Raw genomic sequence first — 27,477 nt, forward strand, 5'->3', positions numbered from 1 at the left:
CCTTCCCAGGAACCAATGAAAACTCGACCTGCCAGAGAGGTTCTCTAGACTGTACTCGAGAGCCCGCAATATCACGATATAAGAAGAAGGACTCGCCACTCGACTCATTACGGGCTGCTCTGTGAGCAAGAGCCCGTGCTGACACAAGGTCAGCTAAATCAAAAACAACAAACAACCACTCGACTCTTTTTCTTCCACTAATGGGTACCTTAGAGTTTAAAGGGGTTTGTAACCCTGCCTGTTTCACCTTTCATTTCCTTTGCAAATCATACCATAAAACCTGCATATTCCATTGATATCATAAATAAAGTTTGCACTGCATATCCTTAAAAATCACCCTTTCACCTGCAAATATTCAAATGACCTACGGGCTGCTCTGTGAGCAAGAGCTCGTGCTGGCATAAAGCCAGCTTAATCTTCAACAACAACAACCACTCGGCATCTACGGGCTGCTCTTGAGCAAGAGCCCGTGCTGGCATAAAGCCAGCTTAATCTAAAACAACAACAACAAACACTCGGTTACGGGCTGCTTTGTGAGCAAGAGCCTGTGCTGACACAAGGTCAGCTTAATAAAAAACAACCACTCGAATTCATTCCCTCAGCAGTCATCGCTTGATAATGTCCTGTGGATCAGGAAGAAACGTCGCGTTGGAGAGAGAGAGAATTGTATAAGCAATAATAAGCAAAATGACTCAATTGAATTCTACCATGCCCTTTGGTGCGTTGCTCGCCAGTCTAAGGAACAACGAGAAAGCCGTCATCAGTAAAATAGAGAAGACTCTCTGCAATATTAATAGTGCTGAAGCAGCAATCATTTTTAACAAAACATGTCTACGAGAGGGTCTCCTTCCGAAATAATAATAATACTAATAATAATAACTTACCTGTCATGTTCGAACCTATAAACAGAAGTCTTGGTAGTGCAAGATACTGATAGGTGATCCCAAAATCCAAAATTGGCAGCCACATTCCATCGTATCCCATCTCTGTATTTTTCGTTTTCATAAAATTCCAGTCACTTGAGGTCTTGGGTATGAAGAAATTGCCCCATTTGGTGTTGCACGGCATTAGTAGCGGGTTGCTGACAGAAGGTGCCTTTGGTTCTGGATGGTACACAATTCTGTTGATACTTTTTACCAGTTTGTAATCAAAATTCCTTTCTGAAAAGACAGTGGAAGACTAATCTCAGAATACAAGTTAACTTACGATACATTTCGATTTTACAAGTATAAAAATGATGTTGGAATTTGAATTGTTACAGCCTTTTTAATTAGAACGCCGTTACTCCAAGAGAATGGCCACAGTTTCTGAAATTTATATTTGAATGGAACAGCTGAGAATAATGACAGACCTTTAATGAATGCAAATCACCATGGAAACATGTACTGTTGAAAAATTCCGGATGAATGAAGTTCTTTTCTAAACTACTATAATCCATCTCTGTCTCCAAGAGGATGAAAAGATATCTTACGGTGTCTAGTTATAATTACTGATAATTCCCTTCAGTATTTCTATATTCAGTCAGTCATCATTTTTCTTTTGTACTCATGTAATTGGGAACGAGGGATTCTTCTCCCTGCCATCCTCTACAAAAAAGTTGTATGTCTGCTGTAGTCCTGAAGTGGTCTTTACAGTTGACAGACTTCTGTAGCACTAAGGTGTAAATAAACTGTATATCTCTAACTTTTATTTCATGTTTGGTGCGTTGACCGTTAAGGACACACACACACATATATAAAACTTACCACCCTGCATGATATGAAATTCATCAGATGGTCAAGAGTATCGGGTTTGGAGGCCCCATGTCCTCTACTTGCTTAAAAACTGGATAAGGAATAAGCTATTGAATCGTTGGGTGTTGAATCTGTATCACATGTTACAGGAAGTAGGAATCTCATAAATGCTAATTAGATTTAGTAGCGAAAGCTGTATATTTTGCCATTGCAGGAGGCGAAAGATAAACAGTGATTTTTTCTGGGATAACTGAAAGGTGTAGACTAGGAAGATATTCACTTGAGAGTATCCGTGACATTTGTAAGAGTAGAAGAGGAAGGGTAAATAGACAACAAATTCATTCAGTAAAGAAGGAGAACAAGCGAAGAGTAGCTTTATGGACAATAAGTTTATAACTAATAAAGTAAATGCAGAGAAGAAAGGGTATTGAGCAGATAGATCTCAGAATAAAGAATGCAGATGCAGAAAATGGGTTTCACAGACAGTGCAAGCACGTTTTTTGGCAATAACTCTGTAATGAACACTCGTATCAGTACGAGATTTTGCTATAGTGTATTACACCCCAGTGCCGTAATTTATAAGAGTATCATGAATCACTAACTGTAAAGAATAAAGACACTTGTCCCTGTACCAAGAAGCAAAAACTCAATTAGCCAGATAGGGATACGAACACAACAGTATAAAAAAGGCTCCGCCTACCCTCTCCCCCCACCTCCACCCCTCCTTCTTTCTTCTTTCTCCTATCCCCCCCTCTCTCTCTCTCTCTCTCTCTCTCTCTCTCTCTCTCTCTCTCTCTCTCTCTCTCTCTGAAAGTTGCTTCAGTTTAAAATTATTTTGTATGATTTTTTTCTATCTGTCCCTCTAATAATTTAACATTGTTGTATATTTCTATTAATCCCCTCGATTGTTACTTGCCAGTTGACTGATTTAGTTATGCATTGATCCGGTCATCAAATAAACATTCATGACTTAAAAATATATGCATCAGTATAATCAAGGCTTTAACTCTAATAAATGTCCGGTAGAAAGGCTTAATTTTTATTTGTAACACATAGAGTAACTATAACCAGTTACTTATTCAAACCAATCTGAAGGCAATTGGCGGCTTTTTCTTTGCTAGAAAAGTTGGAAAGTTGCGTGACAAACGCATCTCTGCAACCATGCCGACAGTTATGTTACGAGGTGGTCATCTCTTCTTCACCTTCTTAATACAAGTGTATGGATGATGCTGCCCTGATTCCAAAGGAGGATTGCGAAGAAAGTAACCAAACAAGTATCCCAAGTATAACAGTCGCTTTACCATCAATCTTAGTGTCTGTCGTTCTACTATTCCTCCATACATTCATATCTCTCTCACTAATAACCATTTACAGTAGGCTACCACTACTACAGAGAGAGAGAGAGAGAGATAGAGAGAGGGTCAATGCTTAGATAAATCAGTCAACTGTCAGGTAACAACTGAGTGTATCGTTAGATAGATACAACAATGTAAATTATTATTAGATAGATTAATAAAAAAAACCGTACAACATATTTCTAAACTGAAGTAACTTTCAGAGAGAGAGAGATGAGCGGATCGATGCATAAATAAATCAGTCAAATGGCAGGTAACAACCAAGTGGATCATTAAAATATATACGACATCGTAAATTATCGGAGGTAGATAGATAGAAAAAAGTCATACAACATAAGTTTAAACTGAAAGAAATAAGGGGATTCACAGAATAGGTGGAGCAAAGAAGTTGTAAGGTTGTGTAAAGAGATAAAGAAGGAACATATTGTCTCTTGAATGCAATGGTGGAATGTATAAAGGGAACCCTGAGCAAACTCCATTTTAAAGGCAAAGTGAGGATGGAGTGGTTGCGTCATATGAGTCATGGATGGAAATGAAGGGGTGAAAAATATGAAGATAGCAGAAGAGGTAGTAAAATGTTTAGTGTACGCAAAAGGATTTATCTGAGTATTTTGAGATGGTGCGGTTTCTTGGAGGAAATATAAATGAAAAGTTGGCAAAAAGAGAGTATACGTACGATACAGATGCGTTAGAAGGAAGGAGGAGGAACATTTAGAAAATGATGTGTATATTTGATAAAAGGAGTATTGGATGGGAAAGTTCTTAACATATACATCTGCATTTGCTCACAAGATATGTAGGAGAAGAAAGGAATGTAGCAGGATGAGTGCACAAGAACTTTGATTACCTCTTTTGAAGGTAAATGAGGATACTGAATGCGATTGACAAAAGAAGGCTAAAGCTCTAGAGGAGACTCGTTTGTGTTGTTTATGTGGTTTTAGAAGACTTGGAAAGGATGAGAAATTTGGAACCATGTAGAAGTAGAAGTAAAAGTTCAAAGGTTAGCGAAGTAAAAGGATGCAAAGGAGTGTTTGAGATGGTTAAGTCGAAAACTGGAGGATAACTTGGTGATTGGAAGGAGAGATGAGAAGAATATCTAGGAAGTGGGGTATAAATGGGCTGAAAGAAGTAAGTTTTGACAAGAAGAGCTTCGTCATCCATGAGGTGAAAGAGGGTGTGGACGAGAGTTCGTTCTCGCAGTTGTGTTTTAGATGTTCTGAGCATTGCTAATGAAATTTTTGCATTGGCGTATGAAACTTGCGTGATTGAGTAACAGTCTCGAATGATGCTGCTAATTTGAAGTGCAGCGTGAAGTAACCTTCACGCTTGTAAATTGTTATAGACATATGAGGTTTCAAGTCTCGGTTTTAAGTCAGAATTTATTCATAAGAGCTTCATCCAATAGTAGGCAGTAAATCACTATTAAATACTATGTTGAGAGTTAAGGTCAGTTGGTCACTTCTTCACTCACATATTCTTTTCCTTTGCTCTCTCTCTCTCTCTCTCTCTCGTCTCTCTCTCTCTATCTCCTCTCTCTCTCCATATATATATATATATATATATATATATATATATATATATATATATATATATATATATATATATAGATATATATATATATATATCTATATAGATATATATATAGAGGAGAGAGAGAGAGAGAGAGCGAGAGAGAGAGAGAGAGAGAAGGCAAAGGAAAAGAATATGTGAGTGAGGAAGTGACCAACTGACCTTAACTCTCAACATAGTATTTAATAGTGATTTACTGCCTACTATTGGATGAAGTTCTTATGAATAAATTCCGACTTAAAACCGAGCCTTGAAACCTCTTATGTCTATAACAATTTACAAGTGAAGGTTACTTCACGCTGACATTACAATGACATTACAATGAACTGGGTAATTAAGCATGTACAGCAATATATATATATATATATATATATATATATATATATATATAATATATATATATATATATATATATATATATATATATATATAATATATATGATATATATATATATTATTATTATATATTATATATTATATTAATATATATATATATATATATATAGATATAGATATGATATATATATTTGCTGTACATGCTGAATTACCCAGTCATTGTAATGTCATCTGGTGGTCAAGTTTTTCCTTAAAGGATGCATTAAATAATAAAGAAAAAAACATTCAGTGTGGTTTGTGTTTGAACAGAACCCAATGTAATAATAATAATAATAATAATAATAATAATAATAATAATAATAATAATAATAATAATTAGTGGAAATCGTACCCATAATCATAGGAGCACAAGGCACGATCCCAAGATCCTTGAAAAGGAATGTAGAAAAACTAGACGCTGAAGTAGCTCCAGGACTCATACAGAAGAGAGTGATCCTAGAAACGGCGCACATAGTAAGAAAAGTGATGGACTCCTAAGGAGGCAGGATGCAACCCGGAACCCCACACTATAAATACCACCCAGTCGAATTGGAGGACTGTGATGGAGCAAAAAAAAAAAAAAAAGATAATAATATAATAGATATGCCAACAGACTGCCAAGGCCTCCAGTTTCTTGAAGTGCTGTTTATCATGGGAAAAAGCCCCAGGATAAATACTGTTGAAGAAACTGAATTCTTCCTGACGATCATAAGAAGGTTGGGCATAGGATTTGATAAGTGAAGCCAGCCTGTGTGTACTACCTACACCAAGATGACTCACCCTAGTGGCAAGCGATCTCTGCACTAGCCAGCCAATCTAAAGTCAGAAATCGCCTGATCAAAACAATAACTCTTTTGGGGAGTAAGAAACTGATGTCAGCCCGATTTAATTTTTTTTTTTTTTTAATGATTTGAATAGTATTTTTCATATATCTTTCACAACATTCTGCAGTAATGATTTTTATTACTTAAAAGTTTATTAGTTTTGAAATAGTTTCTTGTTTTATTTTATAAGCTCATTTTTTTTTTATCAAATGAGCCTAATTTTATGTAATAATTTGGTTTTATTATAGTTAAATATTTGCATCAAGTAACAATTTCAAACGAAGTTGTCTTTTCCCTTTCTGCACTACTACACTTTTCTTAAACACACACACACACACACACACACACACACACACACTCACACTGGTATAATAAGTATACTCTTTTTAATGTCAAAAGGTTGTTCTTAGTCTAGCGAATCTTGTACAATTTCAGAGCTCAAAGGCTCCATTATCATAAAAAAACGATAATTCAAATCATGAATGGATTGTATTCGTAGTTAAAAGTGTATTTAATTAATGTATTTTAAAGTTTACTTTAAATTACTCTTTTGTTAGTCGTTTAATATTTCTTAACGTTAATAACAAAGTTATATTCATGGCCTACTGAAGGAACGAAAATATTATTAATGCATCAATGGTTTAAATTGTCATTTTATTTTAACTGATAATGGAGCCATTGAGCTTTGAAATTGTACAGTTGTCACTAGAATAAGGACAAAATGTTTTCTTCTTTTCATTTTTATTTTGTGGTTTTAAATAACGGTTCCCTTTTCACAACGAATCTGCTGCAGCGCCTCAGTGGAGTGGTCGGTATGGTCTAGGCCTGCCACCTCAGTGGCCGCGAGCTCGATTCTCGGGCATTCCACTGAGGAATTAGAGATGTGTATTTCTGGTGATAGAAGTTCACTCTCGACGTGGTTCGGAAGTCACGTAAAGCCGTTGGTCCCGTTGCTGAATAACCACTGGTTCCATGCAACGTAAAAACACCATACAAACAAACAAACAAAGAATCTGTTACTTCATTAATTGTTTCAGGGTTTTATTTAAGATAAATGATGTGATTCAACCATGATTGGTTGATAAAAATTAAGAAAGCAAATGCAACGCTGAAGCGGGCTAGGCTACCTATAGTAAGCACCATCCCATCGCAGAGTGGTTGGCCATTGCGTAATAACTTTTTTTTTATTAACTGCTATATTAGCCAAACTTCACAAGCTATTAATTTAAAAGATTGAGCCCTTTAGATACAAATTTGTCACTTTGCTGACGTCTCCGCCCTAAAAATAAAAAAAAATCATCACAGAGTAACATTTTTGAGTCACGATTTAAAACTTATAAAAACATTTCAACTGTCTTTCACTGTAAAAAATATAAAGAAGCAGCTATTAATGTTTTGAATGATACTGTTAGCGTTCATAACTTATGTTTTTCACTTATCAGTTTTTGAAATTAGGTAGATCACAGAATATTTGATAAACTTGCAATAAAAATTTTCTACTACTCAGAGCCCTGCTTGGCTTTTCTATCCAGCTTTCATGAAGGCAATGAATTCTCATATTTCTTCCCTGCTCCACACCATGTAATCCTTGGGGGGGGAGAGGCTGGTGGTTGGGATGTAATTCCATCTCGTGTGTAAGTGTTACTTTAAGGTTCTTTGCTGTCCCTTCGGCCCCTAGCTGCAACTACTTTTATTCCTTTTACTGTATCTCCTTTCATGTACTCTTTCTTCATCTTACTTTCCACCACCCTCTCCTAACACGATTCATAATGCAACTGCTATGTATTCCTCCTGTTACACCTTTCAGACCTTTTACTGTCAATTTCCATTTCAGCGCTGAATGACCTCACAGGTCCCAGTGCTTGGCCTTTGGCATAAATTTTATATTCAATTAAATTCAATCCTCTAACTTTCCTTTCTCTTCATTTATCTTTTAAACCTCTCAATTTCCTCATTTTCATGTAGTACATCATTAAAGCCAACAGCGGGAGCTGTGGTGGCCTTGTCAACCACCTTAATAATGTTTGAACCTACGAGTTCTCAATATGTCGACTGTATTGGTATCCCAAGAGCAGAATTTTTCACGAGAATTAGCCTTTGAATTCCAGGGATAGGTTGGATCTGGAAGTAGGACTCTTGGCATTGTCTGGTTTTTGCTTTATGAAGATGATTAGAGAGAGTGGGGGTGATTTTCTTTCCATAGTGCTTTTAGTCCCATTACGTTGGTTTGCTTACTTCAGTCATGCCAATCTTGGTCTTTCGTCATTTACTTGTATAGCAGAAAAGCTAAAAATAAATTTGCTTTTTCTATAGTTAAAATGTATAGATACTTGTACCCCTGGATCTTATGACCCCTTTACAGTTGATAACCACAGGTATGACAGTGGGCTCTCCCAAGACTGCACTTAACATCTCCAGTACATCAGGGTGGAAAAAAAAAATACTGTTGGTAATGCAGGATTAAGATTGCTTTTATGCACAGTAATTTGACTTCTTATGAGGAAGTTTGGCAAAGTTCAAAGAATAAGGTTAATGTGTGCTATCTTTTGACATATGGACATGTGCAGCTTTGAGTGTTACATTGGTTTCAACTTTCAAGAATCAAGAATCGGCTAAAAAAAAAGTAGACTACTTTAATGGACATTCTGTCAGTGGCTTCATTATAAGAACAAGAATGATCTTAATGAGGACCCTTATGACTTTTTCATCAAGAAGCAAAGGATGTATCAGTGAAGAGGGAAGCAGCTCCTCTTGTGGTTTTTCCTACCTACAAGGAAGTGGCAACAAACTACATAAAGTCTACCGAACTTTCAGAAAGAGAAATGGTTCCATCCTAAAAGTTAATGATAAAAGATATGGTAAATATGTCCTTATCAAAGCGAAATGGAGCTTCAGCAAAGCTGCTCAGCAACTTTAAAGCTAATCAAAATGGAAATCTTGACAAGGTCTTCCGTCATAAATTAATTATTTAACATAATCAGGGGAGTATTTTTTTCACAAGAATTATGCAAAATCAAGGACACAAAAAGACTAGATAGATGTCCATCAAATGTGTATGAAGTCAAGGGATTGGGAGTCATTAATAGCGGTATTTTCCTTTTATGTTAATAACAGTTACATCCCAGAAGTGTCTCATTTGAAGATCAAGTACATATGAGAGTAAAAGATATAGACCCAGCCCAATATAGTTCTATAATTGCTTTGAAGATGGGCACAGAATTTTCGTGTTCAAGCAGAAAAAGATGCACCTTCTGCTATAGGATTCATGAAGAAAAAGATCTTGGGCATCTTGACCATTGTTTCCTCTGCAATGGTAATCATTTGAGATTCATTAGTCAGTGAAGATGGTTTTTGTATATAGCACCTGAAGGATATTAAAGAGCACGCCCAGCTTTACATGAGATAAAGCAAGACCTAAAAATTAGAAACATTTGATTTGCCTGAAAACGAGCTTTCTCCACTGAAGAAAAATTGCGCAAGTAAATTGACTAAGTTAGTGGGCAAGGAATGATAGAATAGACCAATTTTGTTAGCGTTTTAGATTTGACTTAAAACAAGGCCTTTTTTCATCAAGTCTTGCTGTCTGCCAATATTCCTCTAATCCCTTTTAGAAAGCATCCAAAGCCTTGTCATGAATCTTTGAAAGCCGACAGCAAATCTTTAACTGAAATAGCCATCCTTTGGATTCCTTGAAGTCTGCAACCCTTTGCAGGCCTGCAAACTTCATTGCAGCAGCCCTTAACTCAGCACACACGCACACCAGCAGACATTTGCAAACAAAGCCAGATCATGGTAAACTTTTCAGATTCCTCTTGATGAGGTTCTGCTATCACTTTTGAGGGCCTGAATCCTCGATTCGTCTTCCCAAATTCCAAAGCATACATACTTTGTTTGCTTTCACTTAGTAGACTTGATGCCCTTTAGGGTAGACAAGGCAATGCCATATTCATCCATGATACATACCCTTGACCAACGAGCATCAATCCTTTCAGCAATTTTCAGCTTTTTGTTTTCAAGGGTTAGCACCTTCTTAGCCCTCCTAGGAGGTGTTGGGGCCATACACAGCACCGCTGAAAGCAGTAGCTGTACCTGCAACACTGCAGACACCACAGTAAAAGCAGTGTGTTCAAGAATTGTGACATAGCAAATGGACAAAGGAGAGAAGTATGCTTTGCTACAAAGTGCATTGATACTCTTCCATGTAGCTAATTAGAGAAGGAAATCTTCAATCTTCATGCTGTTATGATGCAAGTGCAAGTGTTAAAAAAAATGTGCTTGCCCACCCATGCACCTACTATACAGTTTGCACAGATTTCATATGTCATAGTCAATTTTAAGTGACAAAGTGACATATGATCATGTGTCAAATGATGTAGGGCTCTTAAGCCAGTAAATAGTTGCGAAAGCTCTCAAGAATTCAAATGCTTGCTTGTTGCTCCCCACCCATTTTGTCTGGCCTCCCTCCCTTACCCCTACCCCTAAAACTCTTTCCTGTCTACAACCCTTACATTAATGCTTTCTCAGGCTGCTTATGACTGGAAGCAGAGATACTATCACTTCTTTTGCCTGTACAGCATTGCCAACCATCTGAGTGCCATTTTTAAATGTTTATGAATTGTATATATTTTACTTATACAGCTACTGTATGTTGTCTTTCTTGGGACCCTCTGGATAACATCAAGATCTGGATAAGGTGAAACCGAATAATTGAAGAACTACTGTTTAAAATGAAGTTACAAAGAATGACACATACATTACTCAATGCCAACTGTAACTTGGATGCGTTATAGAAGGATGTTTATGAAAATGCTGATAACAGAGACAATTACTTAGGGTGCAGAAAATGTTGACACTATGCAAATACCAAAATGATGACGAAGTTACCAGAACAATATCACACTACAGAAACGTATAGGTTGTTCTAGGAACTGTCATATATTTACATAAGATCCCCTACATGTATGGTTCTACTAATGCCTCCAGCACGGGTTTTGTGTGACTTTAGGGACAGTAGTATCCATAAAATTCTCCCAGATAATTATACATAATAGGAATGTAATTATTTGTATTTTTCTGCTGTGGGTAATGTTTCACAAATCAACTCCCTTTTAACCTTATGAATGATCAAATCAGTCTAAAAAAAACCCAGAAAATTAGGACACAATAGACAAAACTTTGGGATGGTTTGAGCACACATATCAAATAACATGAAAGAATGAAAATATTATTTTCCTGTTTTCTGCTCCCTTAAGAACACTGGATGAAAGAAACCAATTTAGTTATTGTAGTTAGCTAGGAAAGTTTCACTCCAATACTATTCAGAATACCCATGTGATAAATTTCCTGGAGACTTTGCTTACACTTTTCCATGCAAACACAACCCCACTGGTACATAATAAATATACCTACATGCGTTATAATATGTATGCCTATTATTGTTATTCAGAAGATGATACCTATTCATATGGAACAAGCTGATAGGGGCCATTGACTTGTAATTCAAACTTCCAAAGAATATACGTAGTGTTCAGTAGGAAGTAAGGTGTCAGGAAATACAGAAAGAAGAGACCCCACTTATTAAAAAAGAAAAAATAATAGATAGAGGAGAATAGTACTATTAGGGTAGTAATGTGTTGCATCTTCACTTGAACTTCTGGTTCCAGTTGCACGACTTCCTTTGGGAGGCTGTTCCACAGTTCAACAGTGTGAGGAGTAAAGGACCTCTGGAACTGAGAAGTTTGACAGCAAGGCACATTTACGACATATTGGTACTGCTAAAGTGACAAACAAGAGACCACCACGAACCACTCTTATCTTAAAGAGATAAATCTCTGGCAGAAGCAGACATCCACACCAGAGAACAGTAAACGGAGTACAAATGACCTAAAACAGGTTGCATTGATTTAACACTGTTATAAATATACAAACAATACCTAACATTAGTGCTGGGCATTTTCTGAAACTTTCTTCAGATGTTTCTCAAAAGTTAGATGTGAGTCAAAGGTTACACCTAGAATAGTTAAGGATTGAGAATGGGATGGGAAATCTGTACGAGATCCGCCTATCATATTCCACTGACTACATTCCCTGATCCAGTCCATGTCCCAAATGAGGCTGAGGACAGCTTCATTTCTCAAAAGTGTTGCTTCATTGGCATACTGAACAATCTTCTTTTCCAGTCCAACAACCATGTCGCTTGTAAACACTAAAAAGAACAATGGACCGAGAACATTGCCCTGTGGAACTCCAGACACAAGGTTTTGGTTCACTAAAAGTCCTGTCCACAGCAACTGGCTGCTCCCTACCTGTAAGGAAATCTTGAAGTAATCCTAAAACACATCCATCCACTCCAAGATTCTGAAGTTTATAAATAAACTTCAGAATCTAAGTTGCACTAAAATCGATCTGAATTACTCAGCACTCAAAACCCTTATCAAGGTTTCCTTGCAAATGGCATGCCGAGTCTATAAGAGCCTATTGACTATCAGCTAACAATTCTTTAGATTCAACATTTTTATACAATGACTTAAAAGTAAGCTCTTCAGCAACTTTGGAGAGGAGAGGGAGAATAGATATTGGTCTGTAGTTACTGCAGTCTGTAGATATGTCACTCTTTGGAACAGGCCTGTATTACTGAGCTTGTGCTCATGTGCAAAGATATTACGTCGACATAATGTATAGAATCTACTAAACTTGGGAGACAACATGCTAGAAACTTATTTTTTTTAAAGAAAGGGAATAAACCATCAGGTTCTTCTTCACCCTAGCTATCAAGATTCTTCAGAATTTTCTTAACATCACTGAAGCAAAATGCAAATTTTGTAAGAAGAGGTTCAGGATAAGAAGTATCAGGAAAGGAACATCCTCAGCTGATTGCTTAGCTTCAAAAGCTTGAAGCAGTTCAGCCTGTTCCTTAGGGCCAGTAACGTATCTGTTAGAGGTGGAATGGAAGACAAGCATGACCCGAAGATACATGATGCCAATTTGGTCCACCACAGATGAGGCTGAGTAAGTCCTTCAAGTTTCCTCTTCAAGGGATTTTTTAAATTTCTCTTTGCTGTATGGTAAGTTCTATTAGCAGCACGGCAAGACTCAGCAAAATTGGCATAATTTTTATTTGAACAATTTTGTCTCCATGCATTGAACTTTGTTTGCTTGTCATGGTAGGCTCTTCTACATGTATCATCAAACCATGGCTGGTCGTTTGTCGTGAATTTAATGACCTTTCTAAGGACACATCTAATTAAAATAGCCATCAGCATTTCATTTAACTTCTTGAGATCAGGATCTAATATAGCATTTGAAATATTAAGTGCCAGACAAGCTTCAATAATGTGATTCCAATTGGCTCTGTATTTCATCCAGACCATTTTTCCAATAGTGGAATTAGGAATATACTGATTGACAGGTATGTCCATCTCAATGGCACAGTGAACAGAAGTTCCTGTATATGCACAGACCTTGGACTTCACAAACAGCTGGAACATCTGCAAAAATGAGGTCTTATCCATTACTAGAAATGTGCATGGGTTCCCAATTAGTTGGACAATATCAGAGGATGCACAGATCTCTAGAGCAGACGGCCATGCTGATCTGTGGAATTCGAATTTAGCCACTCACTGTGCTTCGCATTAGTTTCCACAAACAATGATTGAAGTTTTTGAATCCTGCGACTGAGCTATGCTAATCCTCTCCAGAAGACAGTCATATATAGAATCGTCGATATTTGGATCACAGTAAACGGTAGATACATAAACATTGTAGAACTTACTGAAAATTTCAAAACAAAGAACCTCATGGCAACTACACTCGAAATTTTTTGGTGATAAATAGGTTGCCTGGACTTAGGAGTATACGGCCATACCTTGCGTGTATGGGATGTTAACACCTAAAAATAGTCATGGGCATCAAACTCCGTGATTGAAAACTTGACTTTATAACTTGTTAATACTGACAAGAGTGTCAGGTAAAACCAACAAATCGTAGTTATGGGCACAACACTGAAGATCAAGAAAGTTTGATCTTAAGCCCCAGATATTTGAGTAAAGTACTTTGGAATTTTTCTTTCTGTAATGAGTAACAGGCCCAGGGTTAAGCTCAATGTCTCCCTTAAGAATAAAATTAACAACATAAAATCAGAATCAAAACTAATAAACTCACAATAGTAACATTGTAAAAATCAACAGAACAATAAACAATAATACCATCAACAACAACAGTAGTATTTACATTATTTACAAAAATTCTGTTGAGAGTATAAATGAATGTCACCATCCCTCATCGAAAAAAGTGCCGAAAGCAACTGGTCAGCAAGTTGGGGCCAGCAAACTTTGTTAGGCAAAAGAAAACCGCCATGTTTGCAACAACAACTAGGGGAGGACACTCAGGATGGTTTTAGAAATAAATGCCTAGAAAGAAAAGATTAGGTAAAGATGAAGGCACTTTTTTGATAATCCACCAATCATCTTTTGCTTTCTCATCAGCCTGTCCTACAGACTATGATAAAACAAGAAAGTGAACGAAAAAGAGTATAAATGCTTGATTGTACCCTCAGGCAAGGGAACTCAAACCCAAGATCATGAAAGGCCACAGTACAATGGGCTATGGCGCAGTCCAAGGTTGGAGAACAAGATTTGTATTCAGAAACCTTCTCTTATAAGGGTTGCCTAGCAAGGCTAAAGAGTCCATTCTACCCACTGGTTTGATTTTGCAGTGTCCTTCTCCTAGAAGAGTTGCCTACAAAGGTTAAAGAGCTTCTTCTACCCAAACTTGTAGGCAGGGCTGTCACAACCTGCAGTGAACATTGCTGAGAAAAGCCACATTAACCCACTATCCAAATTCATATGTATCTTTGAACAGACAGTTGAATGGCTTTGAAGTTCCTCTAGACTGTTTACTCTAGGAAATGAGTTTGGTGGGAAATGACAAAATGATAAACTATGACTGCATAACTGAATTATATTGTGTGTTCTTGGTGACATGTATTGAATAATAATAGCAACTCCAAACTCCCCACTGGAGCCCAAACTTTTTTTTCTGGTGGACCACCCCTCCTATCTATTGAGTCCAAGTTAGCTAATTTTCACTGTGCATCATAAATCAGAATCAATTTCTAGAATATGGTCTAACTAATAATAAAACATATGTTAATGAACAAACTCATCCATTAAAAATCTCTAAATCACAACAAGTCTCTAAGATACAGTACATCACATAAAATGCTGAGCATGAAAAAAAAGAGCCTTACAAATTGTTTGTGTACTAATCAAACGATTTTTCAATTTACATCGTTGTGTGTCTGTGTAAGTCTTGCCAACTAGAAAAGATGCATTGAACCGATAATGAAAATATTAATATCATTCCCCCATATTTTTTTTATCTTTAAGGAAGTGTATTTGGTATGTTTTGTGTAAATCTACATACTAGTATAGGAAATTTGTTCACAACCTTACCTGTGTTGATGTATAAGTTGTATTGACTGTCGGTGATGAGAGCCGTGAAGCCGTTGAATACAGTGCAGAAAAGAGCTCCCTTTTGCCTGCTGACTTGGAAGGCAAAGCAGTTTTTCTCTTGAAGGCATACAGCGGAACATCTGACCAATGATGTTTGCTAAGTTCCAAAATATTTCAAAGAAAGGTGAAAAGGTTATCCTGATTATGGTACTTTAAAGACACACTGAACATCAAGAGCAGAATGCATTCTGTAGACCGTTCTGGCTTGGTGGAAACCACCACACATGTATGTAGTTTTTTTCATATGAAGTTACAATGCCCAAAATGAGGTTAGCACAAGATGATAAAATACTAGGATATGATGTACAGTACTTTAATGCTGATCAAAGGTGAAAATGGACATGGATACATTCATATTATCAGAAATGGTCCTCTAAAGATAGTGATCAAGTTGCCTTTCTGGTTTTAACTCTTCTTACCTTCCCCCTAAGTCTAGGCCGGGGTGGATCTGCTGAAACACTTGCTTTAGAATAGGTTATGAAATTAATTTTTCTATGACATCAGATTTCCATTGATCTTATAATAAAGTAATATTCTGAGTTTGACTGATGATGGAAGATTTTGTATTCTTCCTTATTTGTAACCTTACTTTTGACAAACAAGTTGGTCTCATTCCTGTTTATGGTATCCATATGTAAAAAAATGCCTGAGTGATTTTTTTAACTATTCCTTACAGATTGTTATGCCTCACAATTCTTTGTGAGATTAATCTTAAAAAGCAAGCTGCCAATGATTTTATGATAGTAGAAAATAGATGGGTTGGATTTGAGGAGTTATATTAGTTTTTGATTGTCAACATTAGTGAGCTCTCTTTGTTCTTACAGAGATACAAACCATTGCCTTTTATGTGAAGAATATCTTTTGTGTTACTGAAAGGTTGAATGATCATAGTTACATGGTTAACTGATGATGGTGCATTGAGATGATGTGGGTTAAAGGAAGGTGTCCAACAAGTAAGATCATGAATTGATTTTTTATTGGTGAAGTGTTTACTACTACTGTTTTCACCTCTGCCAAATGAATGTAGCCTAGCATAAATTCCTTTATTTCTTCTGGTTTTGTTTGCATTTTATTTTATTTTTCTTGTCAGTGATTGTTGTGGTTTTTTTATGTTATGGAAAAAACACAAGAGCAATTAAAATGTGAGGGTCTTGGATGGCCTTTTTGGCCATTTCATGTCCTCCACAACAATAGACTTACATGAATATTGCTCTCATTGTTGGGGTAGATTCTATCTCTCTTCTCCACATGATGAGTGTATGGACTGGGCTTCTCCTCAGCAGGAGAAAGTTAGTTGCTAGTCAAGAACTAACTCCCCCAACCCAAAAAGTTTGCCATTCTTTTCATGGTACTGTCGCCTTTAGGGTGGTCGTTCCTTTTACAACATTTTCTCCCATTGACATTGTGATGATTTATCATCTTTTGATTATCTTCAGAAGATTTGGCCGGAACAGAATGCTCATTATTTTCAGCTTTTCTTTATAGAAGGAGTGTAATTTTGAGACATTGATCATCTCAAGGAAACCACTTTCTCACTTACTTTTATGAATGAAGGAGAAAGAATAATTACTTTTATGAATGAAGGAGAAAGAATAATTCCTCCTCTTGTGATTGGTATTTTTCTCCTCTTTATTGACATTGTGAGAGGGTGTTTGTTTTTGGGAAGCGGCCTACCTGAGTCCTCAAGGGAGTGACATGGGAGTCGGGTGGGTGATTACCCGCTATATGAGAAGTCCCAGTCAAGATGACGTGGACTCTCTCTCTCTCTCTCTCTCTCTCTCTCTCTCTTTCTCTCTCAAGTTTGTTGGAAGAGGGAAGCAGGCCTCTTCGTTGCAAGCTTTCATAGATCGTTCTCATGAGAGAGAGAGAGAGAGAGAGAGAATGGATTCTTTCTACTACTTGTGCTCAAGTTTCTCCTTGTATTGAAGTTAAATCGGATTATCAGCTCCAGTCTATAAATACCACTTCTGTCAAGGATGAGATGATGAGGAGGAATTTTTCTTTTCCATGTGTCATTGTTTTCCACGGCTAGAAGTTTTCATGTCTCTTGATTCTCAAGAATATGGTTTTAAACTAGAAAATGAATTTTTATTCTATGGAACCCACAACTTTGGAAGGTCCTTCCCAGTCTGTTCTGTCCTTCCCATTGCTCTTGTTCTCCTATTTCAGCCCTGCTTAGAAGAGGAGGGAAGGTCAAGAAGAGAGCCAACACCTGCCAAGATTGGCAATCCCTCTCTCCCACTGGAGGATTAAGGTGTAGCCTTTCCTACACCTGGGCCTAATGGCAACAACTAGGGCAGAACACTGAATGGTGTCTGTGCTATGGGATGGTTACAGGATACCATTCAAGGGCTGCCATTCATCTCTAACAGTCCCATTTCATTTCTCTTCCTTATATTGTTATTCCCAGAAAGACCTTGCCCTGACAGATCAAGTAGAGGTAGAGTTGGGGAAGGTGCAGTAGAGATAGTGGACTGGCCATCTCCAGGCTTCTGCAGTTGGTTGTTTCATGTGAAAAAAGTGACTGGAACAAGCTCGTTCATTAGACGGCATTTAAGAAGGCAAACCCACCCCAACTTTCCATATATCTTCAGGATGCTTACTTCCAGATATTCATTTATCAAGATTCATAACGATTTTTATGCTACTTTTGGGAAGGAATCGTCCTCCAGTTCAAAACACTTTGTTTTAGACTTTCTACAGCTCCCAAGTTTTCACAAATATTCAATTTGATTTTGCTCATTTAAGAGGCCCCTTAATGATTGACTACTTCTAGTTTAGCCCTGTGAACACTTGGTCTCGAGACAAGGATTGAGACTTATCTTTCTAAAATCAGCAGCAGCATCTCAGCATGCTTTTGGACTCTTATCAAGATGAAAGAATTAAAAGAGGACTCTTGCATAATCAAGTAAAAGGAGATATTAGGAACCTTCCTTTCCCAACAGGAGCAACCAACTCTGTTCTGGTAGTCTATTCTGAGTCAGTTTCCTTTCTGGAGAAACCTGTATCTCAAGGTCAGTCATCTTTTATCTCTTTTATGGCAACTGCTTAGCTGATGATCATCTCCTGGACAGTATTTCTTTATTATCCTCTCCTCTGGATATGTTCATATTCTCAGGTACCTTGAAGAAGGGACTGGATGCTCACTTTAAAGGGGAATTCATCTTGGGAGTTGGACAGAAGCTCTAACCCCCTTGCACATCAAAATTTTTGAGATTTTAGCTATGCAGTTCTAGTGAGCAACAAAATGCATTAGTGGCCTGTATCTCCCACCAAGTTGTAATGATTTGAGTGGACAGATCTAAAGTTGGTAAATCTGTCGGCCAGGTACATCCAGGGAACTGCAATGTCCTCGTGGATCAGCTCAGTTGTTGGGCATATGGTAGGTATGGAGAGGTCATCTCACTCTTTAGCAATAAAAATTGGCATTGATGTAAGAGGCATCCTTGGGACAACTTGCAACCCTGGTGGACCCTTTGTAGGCTGTAAGGAGACTGGCATGCAGATCGGTTAGCACTTCTCATAAAGACTGAAGGAGCTGGCCTAATGGCTCACCCTTTTTGTCAACTGGACATTAAAGGTTCCCTCTGTCTGTTTACTCTATCTTCATGGGGTGGAGGATATACAGTATATTGCCTGATAGTTTTTTTTCCACTGCTGTGTGCCAGAGTTATCTGGATATCTTTATAGATCGCCTACCAATATCTGTCAGGGAAAGGAAGTAATTTTCTCTGATTGGTTTTGCAGAAGGGGTGCCTTTCCATTTCCAATCAGAGCATGTGTTCATTTCATAGCAGACTTCCTTATCTTTCTTCACTGAGATAAGTCCCCTTCAGTTTTGGGGATAAAAAATTTGTCATTCAGCCTTATCACAGGTATTTAAATTGAAAGGATTGGATCTTTCTGCTTTAATGGAGTTGTCATGCTTATCAGAAATTTTCAACAGCCTTGTGTAGGTTTCTGATAAGCATAAACAACTCCACTCAAGTGGAGAGATCCAATCCTTTCCATTTAAAAACCTGTGATAAGGCTAAATAAAAAAATTTTCACCCCTGAGACTGAAGGAGACTCGCCTTAGTGAAGAAAGATAAGGAAGTCTGTTGAGAAATGAGTTGAAATGGAAAGGCACCCCTCCCCTGCAAAACCAATAAGAGAAAATGGCTTCCATTGAGAACTTTGCCCAGTGGAATGGTATGTTATTCCTGTTCTGCAGTCTCACTAAAGCTCCTTTGAGCCAGTGTCATCAGTTTTAGACAGGGATTTAACACTGAAGACTTTTCGTTTTGGACTTAACCTTGACGAAGAAATTACTGAATTTTATGGAATTTCTTGTCTTTTCCAGCAATTTGATGGTTGGTCAGAGCTGACATTCACTTTAATCTGTGAATTTGTACCCTAAACTCAATACCCTTTCAATTTCTCAGCAAGATTCAGAACAGTCTCAATTCCTCTCGTCTGTTTGTGACCTCCCATAAGAGATGCTTCTTTGATTGGTCTGAGCTGTTAAGTTTTATTTGAAGTGCACCCATGCATTCAGACCAGAATGCAGAAGATTTTAGTTCATTCTGGCAATGGTAAAATGGTGGCATCTAGCTTCATGAGGGTATTCAAAGGGAGTACAGTATATCTCAGAACGTCTTCTATCCTTTCCCATTCAAGGGCTCAGATAGTCAGGGGTGTGGGCCCATTACTAGCTTTTCATAAGAACTTAATTTTTCTGAGGTAGTGATAGCAACAGTCTGGTGTAGGTAGACTGTCTTTACCTAATTCTGTTAGGGAGATGTCTCTCACAAGTCCTCAGACACGTTTTCCCTAGGATCTGTGGTGGCTGCTCAATAGGTTAATAATCACCCAAGCTGTTTTTGGGCAGAAAAATATCTTGTCTGACTATGTTACCTAGTTCATTTTAGAAGTAGGCATGTCGTGTGCATGTTATATATCCTTCCTTCCCTTTTCTTTCTGTTGTATTAACAGGCCAGAGTACACACTGAACATCAGTAAGGTACAGGTGAGTACATAAAGAACAACCAGCTCCAGAATACATCTCCTTTCGCCCCTCATACAAGGTGGGAAGGTGAAGTGATAGAGCTAACTCTGACTCATTGCTGCTTGGACCTTGCTGGACTCTGGATCTTATTACTTAACGATTGTCAGGGTGTGCTGCCTACTCCGTACACAGTTGATGTGGTTCTGTGGAAATTACATCCCTTTTTCTGGGAGTTCTTATCTGTCCCCAGTTCTATCTTATGGTAGGCCACACTTTTACATCAATGTTGTGTACTGGTTAATGATGTTTACAGGGCGAAGACGATTCACTAGATGATATTAAACAATTCCTATAGTAATTTTTGTGAATATTCAACATTTATAGGCTTCATGTGAGCCATCGATATAGTTTAGCCCTGAAAAGTAATTCTTGTATTGCATATGTCATTCCTTTAGGTTTAGGTCAAAACATCAGTGATGTTTACAGGGCGTAGGCCACTCATAAATGGTTCTATCAGTATTTACTTTAAAGGTAATTCTTAAATGTTTTGCCATTCCTGGAGGCCAAAGTTTTGCATTTTATGTTTGTTTACCGAACTTAGTCTTGCTAATTGTTGGTAAATAATATTGCTTTAATCCTCGCAGAAAGTAGTAGGAGAGAATGGTGCATATGGAAGATGTTATCATTAGCTGAAATTTGGTCCCAGTAATTGCTTCGGCAGTGCATTTTGAAGACTTTTCTGAGATGTTTCTCATGTTTCCTGTAGAAGCAGGGCACGCATCTAAGTGGATGCAAAGATTGCGAACACTCCTCACTTCCAGCACCCAGAAGTGCTCACTTCGGTATGATGTCAGTTCATACTACGAGCGCTAGAAGGCACACACACTAGCGCCATTTACCATCAGGCGCCAGCTCGCTCTCAGAGCATCAAGGCACTAGAAGCGCCCGAGTGCCAAACCATCCTTAAGTGCCCAAGCACCTATAAGCACCAAAGTGCCTATAAGTGCCAGGACGTCCATGAGCACTGTGATGGTTATTGCTTCCTAGCAAAGGAAGTTAAAGGAAAGGAGAACGCATTTTCGAGAAGTTCGGCAGTAAGGAGGTTTTCGCGCCCGTATTGGAGGCGCCTTTTTCTCGCGGCTGTTCTGGAATCGTCGGGCGTGTTGTGGAGCGCGAACACACACCAATGTGGCGGGAGAAATGCCGCGATTTCTGATGCAATACCTCGTCTAGATTCATCTAAGAAATTCTAGAAATCCCTGGAGTCTGTGACACTCACCTTAGGCTCCGCCCCCAGGATGCCGTGTAAATACGACGAACGAACATTGGAAAGGAGTGATCGTAAGAGGAAGAGGTCGTAAAAGAGAGAGATCACCAGTTGGTAAGAGCCACAGTGATCGTCAGAGAGAGACTAGAGACGAAGGAACCGACGAAGTATCAATCAAAAGAAGAGTTGTTCGAGAGTTGGTCGGATATTGGTCTAGTCGTCTTCAGGAGTGGACGGCCGTGTTTTCTCAACGTCGAGCAGACTTCAGAGAAGAAAAGGTCCTGCTAGAGGTTTTGGGTAATTCCTGCCTTTCAAGTAGACTAGTTTCTGCAATACGGAGTCAAGAGGACGACTGCAATTGCCGCTCTACATTTATGAAGCCAGCGCGTCGAAGTGCCAAACTGATTAGCAAGTATCCGAATTGCCTCACTGTTCCCCCAGTTCATGCAGTGTAAGATTCTATCTTTTTATGTAAATAGGAGATACCATTCTGCATTTACCTTTGTTAGTAAGCTTGTAAATAAACCTTTGTTGTGTTAGTGTTTCTTTCTATATTCGTATCCCCAGTTTCAACTGTTGGTGTTGAAAAATATTTTTTGTTTTTATTATTTCATATCGAACCTGAAGCGGACCTCTCTCAGAGGCCGTAACATTGTGTTGACCCTTGGCCAGGATATTTTGACACCGTAACATTGTCTCTGAGATCTCAGAGTCCGTAACATTTTGGCGACCTTGCCTAGGCTATCAACACTTTAACAGTTTGAAACAGGGAGAATATAGAAAGAATCAGAATGAGTGAGATGGTGAAAGAGTTTATTGAGTCGGGTAAGCTAATAGGTCTAGAGGGGAATGATCTCCGTGAGTATGTTGAGAAGAAAGAAAGAGAAAAGTATGAGAGAGATGAAAGAGCGGCTGAGAGAGAGGAAAGAGCAGCTGAGAGGGAAATGCAGCAAGAGAAAGAGAGAGAAGCGATGAAAATGCAGCAAGAGAAAGAGAGAGAAGCAATGAAAAGGCAGCAAGAGAGAGTAGTAATGAAAATGCAGCAAGAGAGAGAAATGTTGGTAATGCAGCAGGAAGAGAGAGAGAAAGAACGTATGCATGAGTTGGAAATTGCTCGGTTAAGGGAAAGTACTCGTAACAGTCGGTCAGGCGAGAACGAAAACGGAGCTGATACCTTAGGTATGAGTGCAGTGCTGAAATTAGTACCAAAGTTCGATGAGGAAGATGTTACGACATATTTCATGTGTTTTGAGAAGTTAATGGAACAAGTAGGTTCTCCTAAAGAAACGTGGACTTTATATTTGCAGTCAGTTTTGAGTGGTAGGGCGCTTACTGTGCATAGTTGCATGTCTAAGGAGGAATGTGATAATTATGATATTGTGAAAGAAACTGTTCTTAGCGCGTATAGGCTAGTACCAGAGGCATACCGTAAGAAATTTAGAAATTTGAGAAAGGATGAAAATATTACGTATGTAGAATACAGTAAGAAGTTAGATAGGTTGTTTTTTGATTGGTTAACTTCTGCTAAGGTTGAGGATTTTGATAGTTTGAAGAACTTAATGTTGTTAGAAAACTTCAAAGATAACGTATCCCCTGAGATTAAGCTTTATATAGAGGATAGGCGAGAAGTATCTTTTGCAGGAGCAACTAGGCTAGCTGACGAATATAGTCTAACTCATAATTTGAGTGTTAGTAAGAAACTAAATGATCCTTCGTCTGGTAGAGTACAAAGCAGTAAAGGTTTCAGTCCTAGTAATAGCAATGCGAGTAAAAGTGACTATTCCTGTTATACATGCGGAAAACCTGGTCATACGTTTAAGGTTTGTAAGAGTAAAATGGCATCTAGTGGCTCAGAATTAACTTGTTTCCGATGTAATGGGAAAGGGCATTTAGCAAGGAATTGTGCAGTAGAAAAGAAGGACGGTAAGAAACCAGTGTCTCTAGTTAACCTTTCGTCAAGTAGGAATGATGTGATGAGAGAAACTAGGAAAGTTTTTGGTGAATTTCTGTCAGAAGGCGTAGTTTCCTCTCTTGGAGGAGTAGATTCGAGAGAAGTGGTCTTGCTTCGAGACACAGGGGCTGCTGTATGACTGATATGGAGTGAGTGTGTGCCGAACAGGGCAGAAATCAATATGGAAGAGAAAGTCATGTTAGGTGGATTTCCTAACACTTGTGTTCTTTGTCCTATGTTGAAGTGAAACTTGCAGTTGTGGACAGTTTGCCCGTCGAAGGTTTTGACATTATTGTCGGTAATGACTTAGCTTTATCCAAGAATGTGAATCCTGTTGTGAGGAATATTCCAGTGCCTGAAATGGTAGTAACTAGGTCGGGTTTAGATACAGACGTAGACTACGGTCATAATTTGTTCATGGATTCAAACGAGTGTGAATTCGTGGATTCGAACGTGAGTGAGTTCGTGTCTTCGAATGAGTGTGATAGAGGTAGCGAGGTTGATCTTGGCATGAGTGTGGCTGAGAGACCGGACTCTATCGATGTTAACAGTGATAGCCAAACGGAAGGCGCAGCTGTCGAGAGTAACATAGTAAATGTACCTGTATCTAGTTCTAGTTACGGTGATGAATTAGGCTCTAACGTTTTGGATAAGGATGAGGTAGTCAAGTTGCAGAGAGAGGATGAGACACTAACCTGAATTTTTGAATGTGAGCTGGATGATGATCTCGATGATGTGTGTAAGGAAACTTTTTGTGTAAAGGACGAAGTTTTGTGTCATGTTTGTCCTAAGTCAGGTAGTGAAGGGGGAATCACGGAAAGACTCGTAGTTTCTAGGAAGCTTCATGAATTAATTTTGAAGTTAGCACATGATGAGCAAGGACATTTGGGAGTAAATAAAACTTTCAAGTGTATTAGTAGGGCGTACTTTTGGCCTAAGATGAAAAATGATGTGAAGAGGTATGCTTTAAGCTGTTCTGAATATCAAATTGCCGGGAAACCGTTTCAAGTAATTCCTAGAGTTCAGTTGTGTAATATTCCTTCAGTAAGCGAATCTTTAGAGAATGAATTTATAAATATGTTCGGAACTTTGCCTAAAAGTAAGGGTAGAGATGATTGCATAACTAATCTTGAGTATTATAAAAACAATCTAAGAGATGTTTGGCAGTTTGCGGAGGAGAACGGAAGTGCTTGCCACTTAGTGAAAGAAAACCTGAATGGAAGTCAAGGGGAAACTAAAGAGAAGCTTGATCTGAGATCAAACAAGAGAAGTTTGTGTGTAAGAGATAAAGTTTTAGTACTAGTCTCGAGAGAAAGTCCATTTTTACCTTATAAGTACGAAGGTCCTTTTTCAGTTTTAGAGAAGAGGGGAAATATACATTATAGAATTAATGTGGGTAAGAGTAGAGCAAAGGCAAAAAATGTAAATTTGCTTCAGAATTATAAACAACGCCCCATGCCGTGGCCTCCGCCCGTGTAACAGTGTTACTGAGTGAGATTAGTTTTGAGAAAAACACAAGAGGTGTTTTGGTATTTATAAGTTTTAATCAGAGTTCAGAAAATGGAAAACGTAAGAGAGAAGGATAATGTTATAGTTAGTAGCCTCTAGAGATTTTTCTCAGAATGAGTAGCCTAGTCACCGTTTTCTGTTTTGGCACGAGTGGTTGAGTGGATGAAAAAGTATTAAAGCTTTATGCAGAATTGTTTCCCCGCTGTTCAATTCTTGTTCCTCTTTAGAAAAAAATAAAATCAATCGATTTAATTTTTTTTCTCTTTTAGGGGGGCGTGTGATGGTTATTGCTTCATAGCAAAGGAAGTTAAAGGAAAGGAGAACGCATTTTTGAGAAGTTCGGCAGTAAGGAGGCTTTCGCGCCTGTGTTGGAGGCGCCTTTTTCTCGCGGCTGTTCTGGAATCGTCGGGCGTGTTGTGGAGCGCGAACACACACCAATGTGGCGGGAGAAATGCTGCGATTTCTGATGCAATACCTCGTCTAGATTCATCTAAGCAATTCTAGAAATCCCTGGAGTCTGTGACGCTTGCCGTAGGCTCCGCCCCCAGGATGCCGTATAAATACGATAAACGAACTTTGGAGAGGAGTGATCGTAAGAGGAAGAGAAGAGATCATAAAAGAGAGAGATCACCAGTTAGTAAGAGCCACAGATCAGATTGTCAGTGAGAGATCAGCAGCAGTGATCGTCAGAGAGAGACTAGAGACGAAGGAACCGACGAAGTATCAATCAAAAGAAGAGTTGTTCGAGAGTTGGTCGGATATTGGTCTAGTCGTCTTCAGGAGTGGACAGCCGTGTTTTCTCAACGTCGAGCAGACTTCAGAGAAGAAAAGGTCCTGCTAGAGGTTTTGGGTAATTCCTGCCTTTCAAGTAGACTAGTTTCTGCAATACGGAGTCAAGAGGACGACTGCAATTGCCGCTCTACATTTATGAAGCCAGCGCGTCGAAGTGCCAAACTGATTAGCAAGTATCCGAATTGCCTCACTGTTCCCCCAGTTCATGCAGTGTAAGATTCTATCTTTTTATGTAAATAGGAGATACCATTCTGCATTTACCTTTGTTAGTAAGCTTGTAAATAAACCTTTGTTGTGTTAGTGTTTCTTTCTATATTTGTATCCCCAGTTTCAACTGTTGGTGTTGAAAAATATTTTTTTGTTTTTATTATTTCATATCGAACCTGAAGCAGACCTCTCTCAGAGGCCGTAACATTGTGTCGACCCTTGGCCAGGATATTTTGACACCGTAACATTGTCTCTGAGATCTCAGAGTCCGTAACAAGCACCCAGCACTGTCCATAAGCATCCAAGAGCATCCATAAGCACCCAAAAGAGTACATGAGCACCCATGGATGACATCAAATACCACTGAAGTGAAGATCATACAAGAAGGAAGCAGCTGGAGACTCCTTTTCTGAAGGAGATATGATGTGATGAGAAAACACTAAAACACTATTATATAATATAAGAAACACCTTATTTTGAAAACATACAAGTGCCCTCCAGAGGGAATCATCCATGTGGAGGGCTGTACAGAAACCCAACAAAGTGAACAGCCAGCATATACCCCTTTTACTGCTAGCCCATAGTTTTATCCACTTGCTTCTGTAACTGGCTTCCTTGCTTCCTTCCCATGCAGGTCTTGTGTCTGGGTTAACAGAAATTAACCTTCCAAGTGAGGGTTGTGTAGTGGAGGAGATGATTATCCGTCCCACTGGTTCTCCTAGACCTAAGTCACCAACATACTCCCCTGACCTGGGAGAAGTCATACTGAATGTCCAAGGTATCACAGATAGCCACTGGAAAGGCGTCCTCATAGAAGTGTAGCGGAGGAGCTGGCTACTTGTCCCGCCGATTCTTCTAGGCAAAGGTCCTTGGCACACTCCCCTGAACCTGGGAGGCCCAAGAGATTGTCAGTAGGATTTGGCCATGGGTGTACCTGTTACAAAGTCCAAGACATTGGAAAGGCGTTTTTATGGAAGTGTAGTGGCTCTCCAAGGGAGTACAAAGGATCTAGTGGGTAGTCAGCCCCTCAGTCACACATGTAGCCAATCACGGGTGATGACAGAAAGCCAGTGGAAAGGCGCCTTTTCCAGGAAACGTCTTTTAGTTCTGAGGCTTTGAGCCCTGAACAGAGGCACCAGTGGCGCTTCAGCAATGAATCCCGACCATTGAAAAGGTTGGCAATGGATGTGAGTAGCACATCCATCTGAGTACCAAGCAGTGTCAGAACGAATGTCAGTTGAGTAATGTTTTCTTCAGTGCTCTTCTGAGCAACCAAAGGCACAAGGTACTGGATTTAAGGACAGTTCTTAGGCTTCTGAGGGCCCTTTAGTGTCACAACACCCATTGACGCCAGAGTGCTCATTGGTGCCAGAGCGCCCAGTAGTGCTTGGAGGTT

The 27,477-nt window shown here is 38.7% G+C and overlaps 1 long non-coding RNA gene across 1 annotated transcript in view; it reads left to right on the forward strand.

Moving 5' to 3' along the window:
• LOC135220315 (uncharacterized) overlaps positions 1 to 27,477 on the forward strand; it is a 254,594-nt gene that overhangs the window by 208,850 nt on the left and 18,267 nt on the right. The window lies entirely within an intron of this gene.

The sequence above is a fragment of the Macrobrachium nipponense genome, chromosome 1 (assembly GCF_015104395.2).
Source record: "Macrobrachium nipponense isolate FS-2020 chromosome 1, ASM1510439v2, whole genome shotgun sequence".
NCBI classification, from domain to species: Eukaryota; Metazoa; Arthropoda; class Malacostraca; order Decapoda; family Palaemonidae; genus Macrobrachium; species Macrobrachium nipponense.